This window comes from Malaya genurostris, chromosome 2, assembly GCF_030247185.1.
Source record: "Malaya genurostris strain Urasoe2022 chromosome 2, Malgen_1.1, whole genome shotgun sequence".
NCBI lineage: Eukaryota > Metazoa > Arthropoda > Insecta > Diptera > Culicidae > Malaya > Malaya genurostris.
In genome coordinates, this window is record NC_080571.1 from 263,255,633 (window position 1) to 263,270,127 (window position 14,495).

The window sequence follows — 14,495 nt, forward strand, 5'->3', positions numbered from 1 at the left end:
TATAAAAATTCAAGAAAATTGAATAAAGTCAAGCATTCCTTGGAAGAGTGTTCTCGTAGTCACTACTTCGAAAATCCCTTCTTGGCAATCTGACGAAAGTTCTTCAGTTTTGAAGATTTCTATCGTTCGTTGTAATAATCAATTGATTTGCGCACGGAGTTCAGAAATTATTCATCCTCGTTGATCCTCTCGCTCAGATAGTTCCAGAAAGAGTTTTACCAAGCTTCTGTTCCATACTCACTCCTTAGTGGAGTTTGTACGAAGGCAGCGGATTTAACCGTTCAAAGAAGTTTCTACCGTGACTTGACATAATTCCAATTTGCTTAAAAATTAAAATTGTTCCATCTTAACTCAGTAGGGTCGTTTCCTTCGCACGACCGAGTTCAAGGTACCAAGGGGGGTAAGTTGTACCAAGGTGCAGTGCCTTCACTCATGAAGCTCCGAACACTAAAGTTCTTTGTTTTCCTCACTTGTTTCTACCGAACTACATATAGAACAATGAGACCCCTTAACAGATCGGCTGAGAAGTTCGTATCGTTTCTATGAGAGGGCGCCACTAGAATTAAATCCATACCATTTTCAGTTAGTACCAACCTTCAAAAGATACGTGTATAAATTTGACAGCTGTCTGATTATAAGTTTGTGAGATATTGCATTTTGAGTCAAGCTACTTTTGTTATTGTGAAAAAAATGAGAAAAAAGGAATTTCGTGTATTGATGAAACACTACTTTTTGATGAAAAAAAAGTGCCGCCGATACCAAAAAATGGCTTGATGAGTGTTATCCAGACTCTGCACTGGGCGAAGCAACAATTCGTAAGTGGTTTGCAAAATTTCGTACTGGTCATATGAGCACCGAAGACGATGAACGCAGTGGACGTCCAAAAGAGGCTGTTACCGATGAAAACGTGAAAAAATCCACAAAATGATTTTCAATGACCGTAAAGTGAAGTTGATCGAGATAGCTGACTCCCTAAAGATATCAAAGGAACGTGTTGGACATATTATTCACGAATATTTGGATATGAGAAAGCTTTGTGCAAAATGGGTGCCGCGTGAGCTCACAATCGATCAAAAACAACAACGAAAAACCATTCTGAAATTGAACGAATTGGGCTTCGAATTGCTCCCTCTTCCACCGTATTCTCCAGATTTGGCCCCCAGTGACTTTTTCCTGTTCTCAGACCTCAAGAGAATGCTCGCTGGTAAAAAATTTAGAAGCAATGAAGAGGTAATCGCTGAAACTGAGGCCTATTTTGAAGCAAAGGACAAATCGTACTACAAAAATGGTATCGAAAAGTTGGAAGATCGCTATAATCGCTGTATCGCCTCTGATGGCAATTATGTTGAATAATAAAAACGAATTTTGGCAAAAAAATGTGTGTTTCTATTAGACGATACGAACTTTTCAGCCGAACTGTTATATTAATCTAATATTGTTTTCGCATGAGAAAACTAAAACTGACCCAGGAAAGTTTCATCAAATAAACACTTTTTACGAAACTGTGTTGATTTCGCACTTAGAAACGGGATTTTCAGTTCAACAACGTTGAAAATAGGTTCGAAACTAGCTTCAAACAAACGGTTTGACAGCAGTTAGGGTGGAAACTGGGTTAGGTTTGACATCAAGCGAAAACAACATATGTTTATGGAAATCGGTTCAGTGGCCTTTGAGAAAATTGTACCGTGATCAATGTGTTCCAAGAGTGTTCGATCAACAGTGAAAAATAATGATTCGGGGAGAATTCTGATGTGAAAATTCCGAAAATATTACTGAGTAGAGTAACCGATATAGAATTCTGAAACTCAGAATTCCTCATTCCTAGCATCGATGTGGACCAAGTGGAATAGAATATGTTTCTAAAAAACTCGAACAATATGTTCTATTCAGAAACTCGTTAGCATGACATACTTGGGTTTGAAATCTGGAAATCACTAAAACAAAATTCTCCAGTCGTTTGAACGACTTTGAATTTTGAATATTGCAATCAAATTTCCTTTTATAAAGTTGAGTGACATATTAATTACAGTGAAAAGCCTTTCCCAGCCCATCTTGATACTTTTCTCCTATTACTAACAGTTATACGTTGGTCAACATATCATGTGCAGAAGTAAACTGACATAAATGGAACCATCCAGGCGAAGCAAAAAAGAGAAACATTCGATTGAAATAGCACTTCTGGGACAGCGTGCACTCGAAGGCCATCGATAGAAATTAGGACGATGTTAGGATGTTGACACAGTTTTTCAAAGTAGGAGTATGATTAACGGAATATTTTTAGCCGGTTTATCTGAAACGATTAACGCAGTTAGCAACATTGAACGGTTTTTGATAGGAATTCAATTTATTGTTAGTGTTCAGAGCAAACTGTAAAATTTCGTGTTTCGGAAATACTTTGCCATTACACTATATCGAGATCGAGAATCGGTTCGAAGTGTACAGGCATCAATTTTAATTAGGGGAGGCCGGAGCTAAGCCGGACACTTAGGAAATTAAAAAAAAAACATCCATTACAACTAGGGTTTTACCCAAGTTATCTATACCATTGTGTAGTTTCAACCTTCACCTACAACTCCCAGTTTGTGATTTGGAAAAACATGCCATAATTTCTGTAAAAAGTCGCGATGAAGTGACCAATCCAAAATTCAAAATTTCATACACTACGGGACTAAACCGGACTCTCTATGGGGTTAAAGCGGACACTTCTTAGAAATTGAAAAAAAAACACCCATTAGACCTAGGTTTTTACTTAATTTATCTATACCGTTGTGTAACTTCAGCTATCAGCTAGCATTAATAATTTGTGACTTAGAAAAACATGCAATAGTTTTTGTACCGAAGCACGATAAAATGACCCAAAATCCCCTATTTAGGAACTGCGGGGTTAAACCAAATACAAATAATAATACCCCTAGGTTTCATATAAACGGATCACCATTATTTGGTTTGCCAAATGATCAATTTAGCCTAGCCTATTTTTCTATTCAGCCTTGACAAGGAAGACTAAGCGAAAATGCATGTAACTGGCAACTTTATTAGAAGTTGCTATGGTTATATTATTTCTGTTAATTTAATTTTGTTTACAATGAATGTTTCCGCAAAGGTTGTCTCTGAAAGATGAAAATAATTAGCAATGTTGAAAAGGACGATCATAAGCATATACCCGAGGAAGAATATTATCCTTCGTAACATCAATTTGTAAAATATTTGTTTTCAATGAGCTTAATCGATCACTAACGTTTCAGCACTAGGTAAACGAACAAACTTCGATTGTAATTTAAGTGGACAGTAAATGAGCCAGACCGATTATGTGGTAAGATCTTACATTCTATTTAGCAAGAAGTCCAATAAAAAGTTCAACAGTGTATGAAAGTTTATGTGCTTCTTTTGAAATAAAGGTACAACATACCTACTACTACCATATGATATTTTATTGTGTATCTCAAGCAATGGTGAAAGGAAAAACAATAATAGATCCATTCTTTTAAACAACTGAGCAATCAGAACATCACATTTCGGTTGACGAAACAACAGGATCAGGCTTTTTATCAGTAACAAGATTTGTATATTACATTCTATTAGAAATAGTTTCAAATAGCTATATGTAATCGTAGTGCATACAACGCTGGTGTTAAACTAACGATGTAATCTAGGGACTCTAGGGACCAGCCGAGCTTTTCATTATTCGCCCTTATTCTGAATAACGACGTATTGATTTTTCGATCGAATGTGGTTCGATCGAATCATAGCTACCTTTGATTTTGCTAGGATTATGGGGAATACAAATGAAATACGAGGGAAAAAACGATACGACGTTATTCAGAACAAGGGCGATTGATTAATCATTGAATATTCGAATTGAAATGCTGCTGCAATTTGTTCGGGGCTTCATTCATATATAGTAAAACAGCCAACAAACAATCCAAAGTAGAGTATAGTTATACATTCTGATTTAAGGTTGTACCTTCGAAATAACATCATATTTCCTTCCCACAAAACACTTTAACGGTAACCTCGTATATCTGAATTCTTTGTTATAGACGCAATCTAAAAACAATTAATCCTGTGAAAGTTGACTTCACGAGAATCCATATTATCTTTCCTCTAAAAATATTCATAAATAATTTGATGCATTTCAAACTGAAATAAACTGATCGTCGGCGTGAATTTAAAAATGTGGGACTATTTGCGACGTGAGAATGAACATCAAATATAGAGGATTCACTCAAATGGTAATTGAAATTAGTTCTTCGAGTGAAGATCTTTTCACAAACTCATCAACTGAACAGCCTTTCCTGTGCTTGTTTGTTTATGCTTTCAATGTATATCACCCAGTCAACCATTTATTTTAATAAGATTCAGATCGCTGTTGCCAATTACAAAACGCATTCCAGCCAGGATCTTGCAACCAAAGAAAATCGTTGGATTCAGAGCAATTATATTCCAAACCCACTCACCTGCTCATACAACACTGAAATAAGGACGATAATATATCCGAGCAGGCAAAATACTAAAAATATCATATTTCTCTGTACAAAAAATAGTAATTTACTGTGAATGTAGTCGACCCGCAAGCTAACCTCAGGATTGTTTTTCATCAATGCGAAATAATAAATAGTGTCCATGGAAACGCAGATTGTATCAGGTGTTCAACTTTGCTTCCGCCGTTTTTTTTCCAAAATTAAAAGCTTTATTGCGAAAAAGTGCTTACAGATGTATTATTCAAAGAATTGTCCGTCGCTAGCGACAACTTTGTTTCATCTTTCCGGCAATTTTCGGATCCCAGCTCGAAAAAAGGAGTCCTCTTTTGACGCTATCCATGAAGCAATCCATTTTTTCAACTCTTCAAAGGATTGAAAATGTTGATCTGCCAGGCCGTGTGCCATCGAACGGAATAGATGGAAGTCAGAAGGGGCAACATCTGGGGAGTACGGCGGGAGGGGCAAGACTTCCCATTTCAGTTGCGTTAGGTAGCGATCTTCTGTGATGGTTTTAAGAGCTCGTAGGAAATCACACCGAGCTGATCCCACCAAATACAAATCATAACCTTGGCGCCGTGAATATTCGGTTTTGCCTTCGACGAAGTAGCATGCCCGGACTTTCCCCATGATTTTCTGCGATAGGATTATCGAATCGAGCCCACTTTTCATCACTGGTTACGATTCAATGTAAGAACCCCTTACGATTTTGTCTTTGAAGCAGTTGCTCACATACAAATAGACGAAGCTCGATATCCCTCGGTTTCAACTCGTACGGCACCCAGTTTCCTTCTTTCTAAATCATGTCCAGGGCTTTGAGACGTTTTGAAATTGCTTGCTGACTCGCTCCCAACACATTTATTAACAAGTTTATTAGCCAAAACTGATGAGAAGTGTCAAAGCAAAACAACAGCTAAAAAGGATAGTCTTGTTGAATGTTGAATGGAAAGGGAGTGTGTCTTAGCTAAGAAACGAAAGCACGTTCAGTTGGTGAATTCAACTAAAAAGATAGCCATTTCAACTATTATTTTATCATTATTAAGGGAATGAGAATTAAAACATCTAAATTTACAAAAGTAAGATTTTTTTAGTTGTCTTAAAAAACAACTAACTAAAATCAGATAACCAATTATTTTTTTCGTCAGAACGCTGATTTCGATCTTTCTGTGTTATAAACGTTTTGCTCAAATTTATAGTAAATCTAGTTTTAATAAGTGATAAGAAGTAGAATGGAAATATAGATTACAACATTTAGGTACGTTTCAAGGATCCGTTAACAATTTTAAATCGAAAATTATATGTCCTATTGAGCCTCACATATTTTGTCTGGCCTAGCCCCGTACAGACAGTTCTTTTTCGAGACGCAATAATAATGTTATTTTCCCAGTAATAGAAAGCACCTAGTGATTGTTGGGGTTCAGCACGACATGAATATTTGAAAGCACTAAAAAGACCGGCATTACAATGCACAGGAATCAAATATATTTTTAAAAAAATGGAAAATTTCCCAAAGAATTCAATGAAAAAACATACACTTTTTGACACGAAAACAATTGACGCCAAACTGAATTAACTAATACCGTTTTCGTTTATTGATCAGAGCAGCCCGAGGGCTGACCCAGAGTCGCCCGAACAACTTTTGATGTGTTTGTTTTAGCAACCTGGGGTCGCTCTAGATCGGACTCCAACCGTGTAGTTTCGTTCTGAAAATTTTCTCGGGTCTCATCACACATCCATGCGAGTTTGTATATTTTTTTCTTTTTTTTTGAGTTGTTTAGGGCGCGTACTACGTGTTCGTTTTACTCGGAGTCAGAGTCGCCCGCGTGTAGGTTCAAAAACGAAAACGGTATAAGCTTACTGACGTCTGTGACAGACATGAAAGTGCGTGAACAAAACCTATCCATGGATTAAAATAAATTTTGGCTTAGAAGATATTTGAGACTTAGCCAAATACAAATTATAATACGGAAGGCTCGACAAATTTTCGAGGACACATTTTGCATCGTGCGGTACACTGTAATGATACACTATCAGATTGACATTGTACTTTTATAAAATTTCTGCAAAACTAGCAACGCTGAAAAGTAAAAATCAGTTCTCCATAGTTACTGTTTATTATAATGAAAAACAACGTTTCTAACACTAGTCAACACATCTCCGTACATAATAATGTGAAGTATCTAGATTCGTAAGTAATTTCATAATAGGTGCTAACTATAATAATTTGATTTTTCTTTATTGATTCATCACTAGGTAGCATTACTGGGACAAATCATGATTCAGATCATAGTTTTCAGTTTAGAGTGCGATTCCTCACCCTTGACTAACTGTATACTGGTTTTGTGATCATTACTAATTTCCGTATCAGCACGGTTTGATTTCCCAGTTATTCTTAATGAATTCAAGGATACTACCACCTGCTTGTAAGGCTAGATACAATATTACCAATTATGACACTAGTAGTACCTGTTCACAGAGGGACCTACTGACCCTGCTGACAACAGATCTCGCTCATCTGGTGGTTATTAGAGAACAAGTGTCGGACCGGCATTCCAAGTATTACCGAATTCAATTCATCATCAAGTTATTTCAATGCTCTTAGAATTACACAAAAACATCTTTGTATTAGGTAACTATATTAATCGTGATTATATAAAGAAAGATTTTCAATTTTTTTAAAATAAAATGCAGTCATTGAACAGTTTATGGTGAACTATTTTTTTAAACTAGCGGCTATTACACGAGAGTTAATAATGTCATTTTTAATTATAACTAAGTAATGACATCATTCATCATTACTAGCCTTACATGATCTTTAAAAATGACATTACTTTTTAGTAATGACACTTTCAATGATCGTGTAAGGGCTGCTGTTGAAACAAAACTTTTAGCATTTTTCAAACCTGATGAATGTAAAGCTAAATGATTCAGTTTTAATGCCGGTTTGTAACTTTAAAGTTTAATATTCAACACTACGTTTTCTTGGCTAGTTTCACGCAGATATCAGTTTTATCATCACATCCCTTCTATAGTGGATGTTTATTGCGAGAATCCTTGTTTAAGTCTTCCTGTTAATTAATGCATTGGATAACGGTTGTTCGACGAAAGCTCTAGTATTAATTTCCTAGTCGAAAGCTCATCATAGAATTAGGCCAGACAACTAAGGAACGATTCCGGGAAACACGTGCAGTGATAAATCGTACCGGATACTGTACCAATGCATATTCCAATTCTTAGTAATAACTCTTCATGTAACGTTGAAGAAGGATTAAGAATTGTTGTTGAAGATTAGCGCACCATCCAGTAATTCTAATTGATAGATGAACGTTTTATCATCAAGGATTGAAGATGCGGTGTCTTTAGAATACATACATCATGATCAATATTCCGCAAACTTTACTCCATTTGTTCCATTTGTCCTTCGTGTATACACATGTGTCGCACTCGCAAGAACATATCCGGTTAGCTTGGTGACATTGCACCATGGAAAAGTATCTAGTTTTGTCAGTGCTGTTACACATATGTCGCATACTGTTTGGGTTTCAGATGAATAGGTATATCAAATCAAATTCGATACAAGTATATGCCGCTTTTTGTGAACCACTTTTTTCGCAGTTATTCTTTTTTACTACTGATAATTCGACTTCAACTTTTTTGTTTAGTTTTAGACCGATATCAATATTGTGTATTCTGAAGAAATGAAAAAACAAACAAACTTGTTTCATGTCGTAGCAACTATAGTGGCCAGAAACTTTATTTTTCCACGTCTCTAAGCTGTCACCACCTAACATCAAAATAGGCTAGGCTAAATTGATCCACGACGTAAAATACACTGGTGGCGTGATAAGACATTTTTGGTTGTGTTGGTAATTTTCTCACGAAATTAAGTATGGCGCGCCGGGATTCAAGCATGTAAACATAAACAAACGACCATTTCAGATCGGGATTTCAGTTACTCCAGTTGTCGCGCAACCTGGCGAATCTTTGGCAGTAATTGAAAATATGGACATTTTTTCTTCAAGGGCTTGCAAGGTACCGTCGAAATATAGAAAATTTTACACATATTCGATTCTCTTTATTTCGTTGGAGGAAGGATTTGGTGGATCACACTGTGGTATCTATTACAGTTATTATGGATAATGGAGTGATTGTGCTGTGGGTGGCATTTCAAATGCAGGTGATGAAAACGATTGAAACATCCCGGAACAAAACACCGCATTTAACTGTCAATATTTTCGCAAACAGAACCAACTCTAAATATTTTTATAAAAGCAACTCCCGGAACGTCATTTGTTTATGTTTTTTCTTCTTCGCGTCTCTCTGTTATTCCAAAATAAAATGACAACCGCACTAACACATAGAAAAACGTGATCACCAGGGTATTTTACATCGTGAAATTGATCATTCTGTGAACCAAACATTGGCGATACATTTGTATATGACCTAGGGGTATTATTATTTGTATTTGACTTAACTCCGTGTTCGAATTAGCCCCGGTCTCCCCTACTTCGGAATCGGTAAGTTTTTTAATAACACGCAGAGAAATAGAACACATTAGATTCCAATGTATTGAATCTTTAAGTCAACTTCAAACTATGGTTCGAATCAAATAGAACTATTTTTGAATTAAAATTTGAATCAAATAAAACACTTTTTCAATTAAATTTAGTGTGGCAATGCATATTAGATTCAAATATATTAAGATCTAGATTCAAATATCAAAATTTTATTGAATCAAATCAAAAATTTATTTGATTCAAAGGATTCGTTCTTTTGATAGTTGGTATTTTTGTGAAAAGACTAAACGAGAACTTTGTTTTGTAAGGTTAAGCGAGCAAAAAAAGGTCGTACGAATTTGAATTATGAAATTTCGTGTTGAAGCTTTCTTTTTAGAGAACTACCGTTCTCAAAAATGAACTATTGATCATTCTTCTTTCGCGAGAACTAGTTCTTTTGAACCGTTCGAGAACGAATTGCCCATCTCTAGTGAGTGTCGTAGAATAGGTAAATTATGAATTATGTATGTACAAGGAACATTTGTATTCATTCCTGAGAACGGTTTCACAGTAGTGCTTTTGAAAATTATTCAACGAAAGGATTCAATACCGTAACCGTATTTAGCTGAGCGTACAAAATGCATTCAATAATAAATTATAAATTTATTTACAAAAATTAGTTAAGCATTCACGGAACGACCGAAATTAGCTCAGCGCCTAATTCGTATTACTGTTTTCGAATTAGTTGATTTTAACAACAAAATTTCCAAAATAACTATGAAATTAGTTAAAATTGAGAATTTACTTTGCTGGAAAAAACTCTTATTTTTAGAGAATGTGTTTAGTTGGCAAATATCCTGGACAAAACCAGCAATATTTCAGTCCAACACGAAATTCTCATTGACAACTAATTTTGTTATTAAAATCAGAAAATTTGTTTCTATTCATCTATCACCATCATTACTGAAGGACAGTACAAAGAACACAAAAATGCAATTGGTTTTATTAACAAGTTTATTAGCCAAAAACTCATGAGAAGTGTCAAAGCAAAACAATCCATTAAAAAGCAAAAAAGGACAGTTTTGTTGAAACTGCTTGCAAATTGTTTTGATGTATTTCGCATGTGTAACGATATATCCATATATAAGTTTCTGAACCGATATGTAAATTTGTGAATTTGTGCGCATTTGAAGCTATTGTGCGTAATAATATTTTTTACGCGGAACAGTGAAGTGAGTTTCGAATGTTGCACTCTCATTGTATATGTCAAATGATGTTTTTTGTATATTCCAACCTTCCGGGCTACGCCGTCCGGTGTACTACTTGTATTCGATTTTTGTTTTCCGAGTGAGAGAGTCGATTTCGCGAAGCCGAATGAAGAAAACAGCGATTTAGAAGAAAATTTTACAAAAAGATGTTTATGTTTCGCTTATGTCTTTTTCTCCAATAAAACATCGTATTCATACCTGACAATATAGAAAAGATAACCGCGACTGATATTTTTCGGTAGTAGTGTGCCTTCTAGTGGCTAGTAGTCATTGCGGTGTTAACGTTTTTTCGGTGACAGAGCGCCATATAGCTGCAAATTGCAGAAACTAATTCAACCATTTATGTTGGTTGAAAACAACGTTTTATTTCTCTAATGCAACTAAAAAATTAGTTGAATGGAAATGAAGTGTGCCTTAGCTAAGAAATGACTGCACATTTAATTTATGAATTCAACTAAAAAAACAGCCATTTCAACAAATATTTTATTTTTATTAAGGAAATGAGAATTGAAAAATCTAAATTAGCAAAAGTAAGATTTTTTTAGTTGTCCCAAAAAACAACTAACTAAAATCAGAAAATCAACTATTTGTTTCGCCAAAATGCTGATTTCGGTCTTTCCGTTTTTTTTAAATAACAATTTTTTGAATTTAAAAAAAAATCCATCATTGAATGTACACACAATCGTACGAAAGCCTGATTGTAGAAACAAAACTAATTTGCTTTGAATCAAATAACCATTGTGTTTGATTTCGAGTGAAATGAAATTAAATCCAGGTGGAAATGAAATATATTTGAATTCAAAGCACAATATATTTGAATTCAGTACTCATTTTATTCATTTATGTGGCCGTAGAAAAAAAAATTATTTCCTTTGAAGTAAATATTATATGTATTTGAATCAAAGGGAAATGAAAATAAGCGCTGATTCAAAATAAAATATCTTTGAACTCAAAGCGTAATATATCAAAATTAAAAATAATTTTTTCAGCGTGAATGATTATAACGTTTTCCCATCAGTAACTGCTGCAAACAATATTAGAAAGAAAAAAATGCAGTGCATAGATGACAATAAAGCAAAGTAAATGAAAATCTGTGACAGTTCCGAAGGGGATGACAGTAATTCATTTCACTATGTCTAATGATAACTTTATTCTCGTGCGCGTCATTTTTTCCAATATTATTAGAATATGAAAAGTAAATCTCGCTTTTCAGATCTTTTTAGGTATATAATCAATTTATCTACACTTTTCATGAATATTCATGAATAGTTTTTCAGCATACTGCATGTGTTGCATGGTTACTGCTATGACAACACGTATAATAATATTATTGACAGCAATCAGTGAGATTTCATTTTCATTAGAAATCCTAAACCAGTCATGCTCGAATCTGTTAATTAAACACACACACTTCGTAAGATTGAAAGATGGTAAGTCAACTTATTAATTTATTAATTTCTAATTCAAACTATTATTCTAGGAGTAATAGCTTGTAACTCCATGTATTTGAAATGTGAACATTGAAACTATTCGTCAGGGAAGAAATGACGTAATTGAATAATGTCTACAGATGTTGAATGTATTAGGTGTAAAACACATTCCTAATAATTTTTCTGTTCCAGGAAAGTACATTGTGTCTAATCAAAAGGAGCTATTGATGTATTCGATAGAACAATAAGGACTTTTATTTTCTAATTTGAATACTACAGATAAAATGAGCCTAATAGCAAATTAATTATCGCATTTATGATTTCGCCTATTTCACTCGAACTATGCCTGCTCAAAATATTGTAATTCAATAAGGATATATTGGAATTTAATAAAAATTATAAAAAAACATTAACATGTAATTCGAAATATAAATAAATTTGTAAAAAATAGTGTGTCGTAATTATATGAATAAAATCTATCACTTTTCAATGACAAAAGTTGACTCTTGCTGCAAATTCACGATGAAAAAATGATGAACACTTTGCCAAAACTAGTCAGTAACTTTTTATCATTCATTTGATTTAATACCAAAGGGAAAAAGAGTTCCCGTTTTTAACCTTACTAATAAGAACTTAAATAGCGAAATTCAAATTAGAGTAGAGAAAAGTCTAAGCAATAAAACATTCAAGTTGACAGAAAAAACTTTGTTACTAAGCTGTCAGTCATTTTCCTCCATTGAGATATCTGCGTTAATATTTTGTAGAGATGCATGTGGATGTATCATCTCTTGTTTGCATTAATAAAGAATAATGTGCATTTCGAAGAATTTTGATATTGTCACAGTAGCAATATAAGTGAATTTTCATCACAAGACTTACTTCTCAACTGGAATCGGAATTAATTCAACACTGTCATCCCCCTTGGACAGTTCATGAAAATGATTTTTACTTGACGAAAAAGTCATTACTCATTAAACTTTTAAGTGCTTTTTCCTCAGTGTAGCAATGAGGCTTCAAATTTCTAATAAATAACCGGCATAGCCCACTTGGATCATCTGGTATGCAACTCTCACGGTTCGATGATCTAAATTACTAAAGTAGCCGTTAGACAGACTCAGCATAGGAACAGTCGTTCTGTTAGTCGAACAACCGAATGCAAAAAATGCAGAAACTCTTGTGCATGAACGTTTTTTTTGTTTAGATATGAAGCACGTTCGACACTATAAATTGATTCCGGTGTATGACTGAAGGTTTGAAGGTTTGTGCATAAATCCTTTCGTAACTCCTCACGTAACTCTGATGAGATGCAGATCATTTACCTTGGTTAGAAACAGCTTTTCCAAGGTTCTCTTCTGCTTTTCTCTGCAGTTTCTTCTGCCGTGCTAATCAGTGACCCAGAGTGAGCCGCAAGTCCAAAGCCTCCGAACGAAAAAATCCGCCCATCACAATCCTGACCAGCACACTAATGTAACCAAAGGAGCGCAGTAGAATTGTGTGCCTTCGAAAACGAAATTCTGTCTGATGCGGCGTTGTTAAAATTCCGAAACACTTACACTACACTTACAAACGATCCGATAAACTTGTACAAACTTAGACATATATTATCGAAACGACAAGATGCCAATAGTTACACAATTGATTGCCCTTTTCTTGGCTTTCACTCTGTTGCACTTTCTTGCTCTGGTTGCCAAACTGCCGAAACACCAACCACGACTCACACGAGATCCCGGTTTATCAGACCGAACTGCGTCACCAGGAAAATTGAATCCTCCTGTGCTCCTTTTTTTCCCTATAAATAGCACTCGTGGGTATATACGTTGCAGGGCTGCACAGGTTTTTCTCAACTACTTCACTAATCACCAGCAATGGAACCTACCCCATCGGTCCATCCAGCTGTTGAAACACTTACTGGTCGCAGTGGAACGTGTGATGGCAAATGAATGTTGTGATGGAGAAGAACGAGGAGAGGGAAGAGTTTGGAGACGACTGTGGTGGAGATAGGATGGCCAATAAAACAAAATCCACTTCTGCTGGACCTATTGGTCGCTAAGCCATCCACCAATACACGCCCTTCGAGATGGAGACCCCGTTCCTTACGAAGCCTGCACGAGCCGGAAATCCCAGGCGAGCGATGCTCGGAACGATCAGAACTCGACTGAACGCTTGGGCGGACGGTTTGAGAGTCCTTGGGACGGTTTTCTGGTGGTGAAGACTAGCACAACAGGGTATCTCTCCTTTCCGGAGAAAGGAAACGAGCTGGAGAGAAAGAAAGAGAATGAGAGAAAAGCTGCAACAAGGAGTTCTCTGTGCTTGAGTTTTCGTCCTGCTGGATGCAGATGGGATGGATGCGTAAGTAATTGATCCTTCGCGTGGAAATTGCTGACGACTGTGGGTAGAGCTTCAGTAATTTATCAAATATTCCATATCAATCGAGTAAGAGCACCCTGGTTAGTATTCGAAAAAAAAAAATTTTTTAAACTGTTTTGTATTGGGTTTCCAGTAAACGAATTTGAGAAACTGATGTGCCCGAACGTTTTATGATTCGTTTCAATCAAATTATTATTCTTCAGTGATATGGTCCAGCGAGGCTATCAAAGCGATTCCTGAACTGAATAATGAGTCATCAGATTTCACATACTCTGATTTGGATAAAAGTCTGCACACGTTTTTATTATGGCAAGCTATTTGTTTTATACGGAAGGAGAGAACAATTGGACTCAAGTTCAGTTTTTCAAAAGGGCGGATCGGTTCTTGAATGTTCTTTCTTTAAACCGTAGTAACTTGGTAGCTGTTAATTGAACAGAAAAAGTGTCTTGTAAAAAG

The 14,495-nt window shown here is 35.5% G+C and overlaps 1 protein-coding gene across 5 annotated transcripts in view; it reads right to left on the reverse strand.

Moving 5' to 3' along the window:
• Positions 1–13,839, reverse strand: part of LOC131429780 (probable G-protein coupled receptor CG31760) — a 228,585-nt gene extending 214,746 nt beyond the window's left edge. For all 5 annotated transcript variants that reach the window (XM_058594124.1, XM_058594123.1, XM_058594121.1 and 2 more), the window contains exon 1: positions 12,992–13,839. The gene's annotated coding sequence lies outside the window, so the exon portion shown is untranslated. The remainder of the gene's footprint in view (positions 1–12,991) is intronic.
• Between the last annotated feature and the right edge of the window lie 656 nt (positions 13,840–14,495).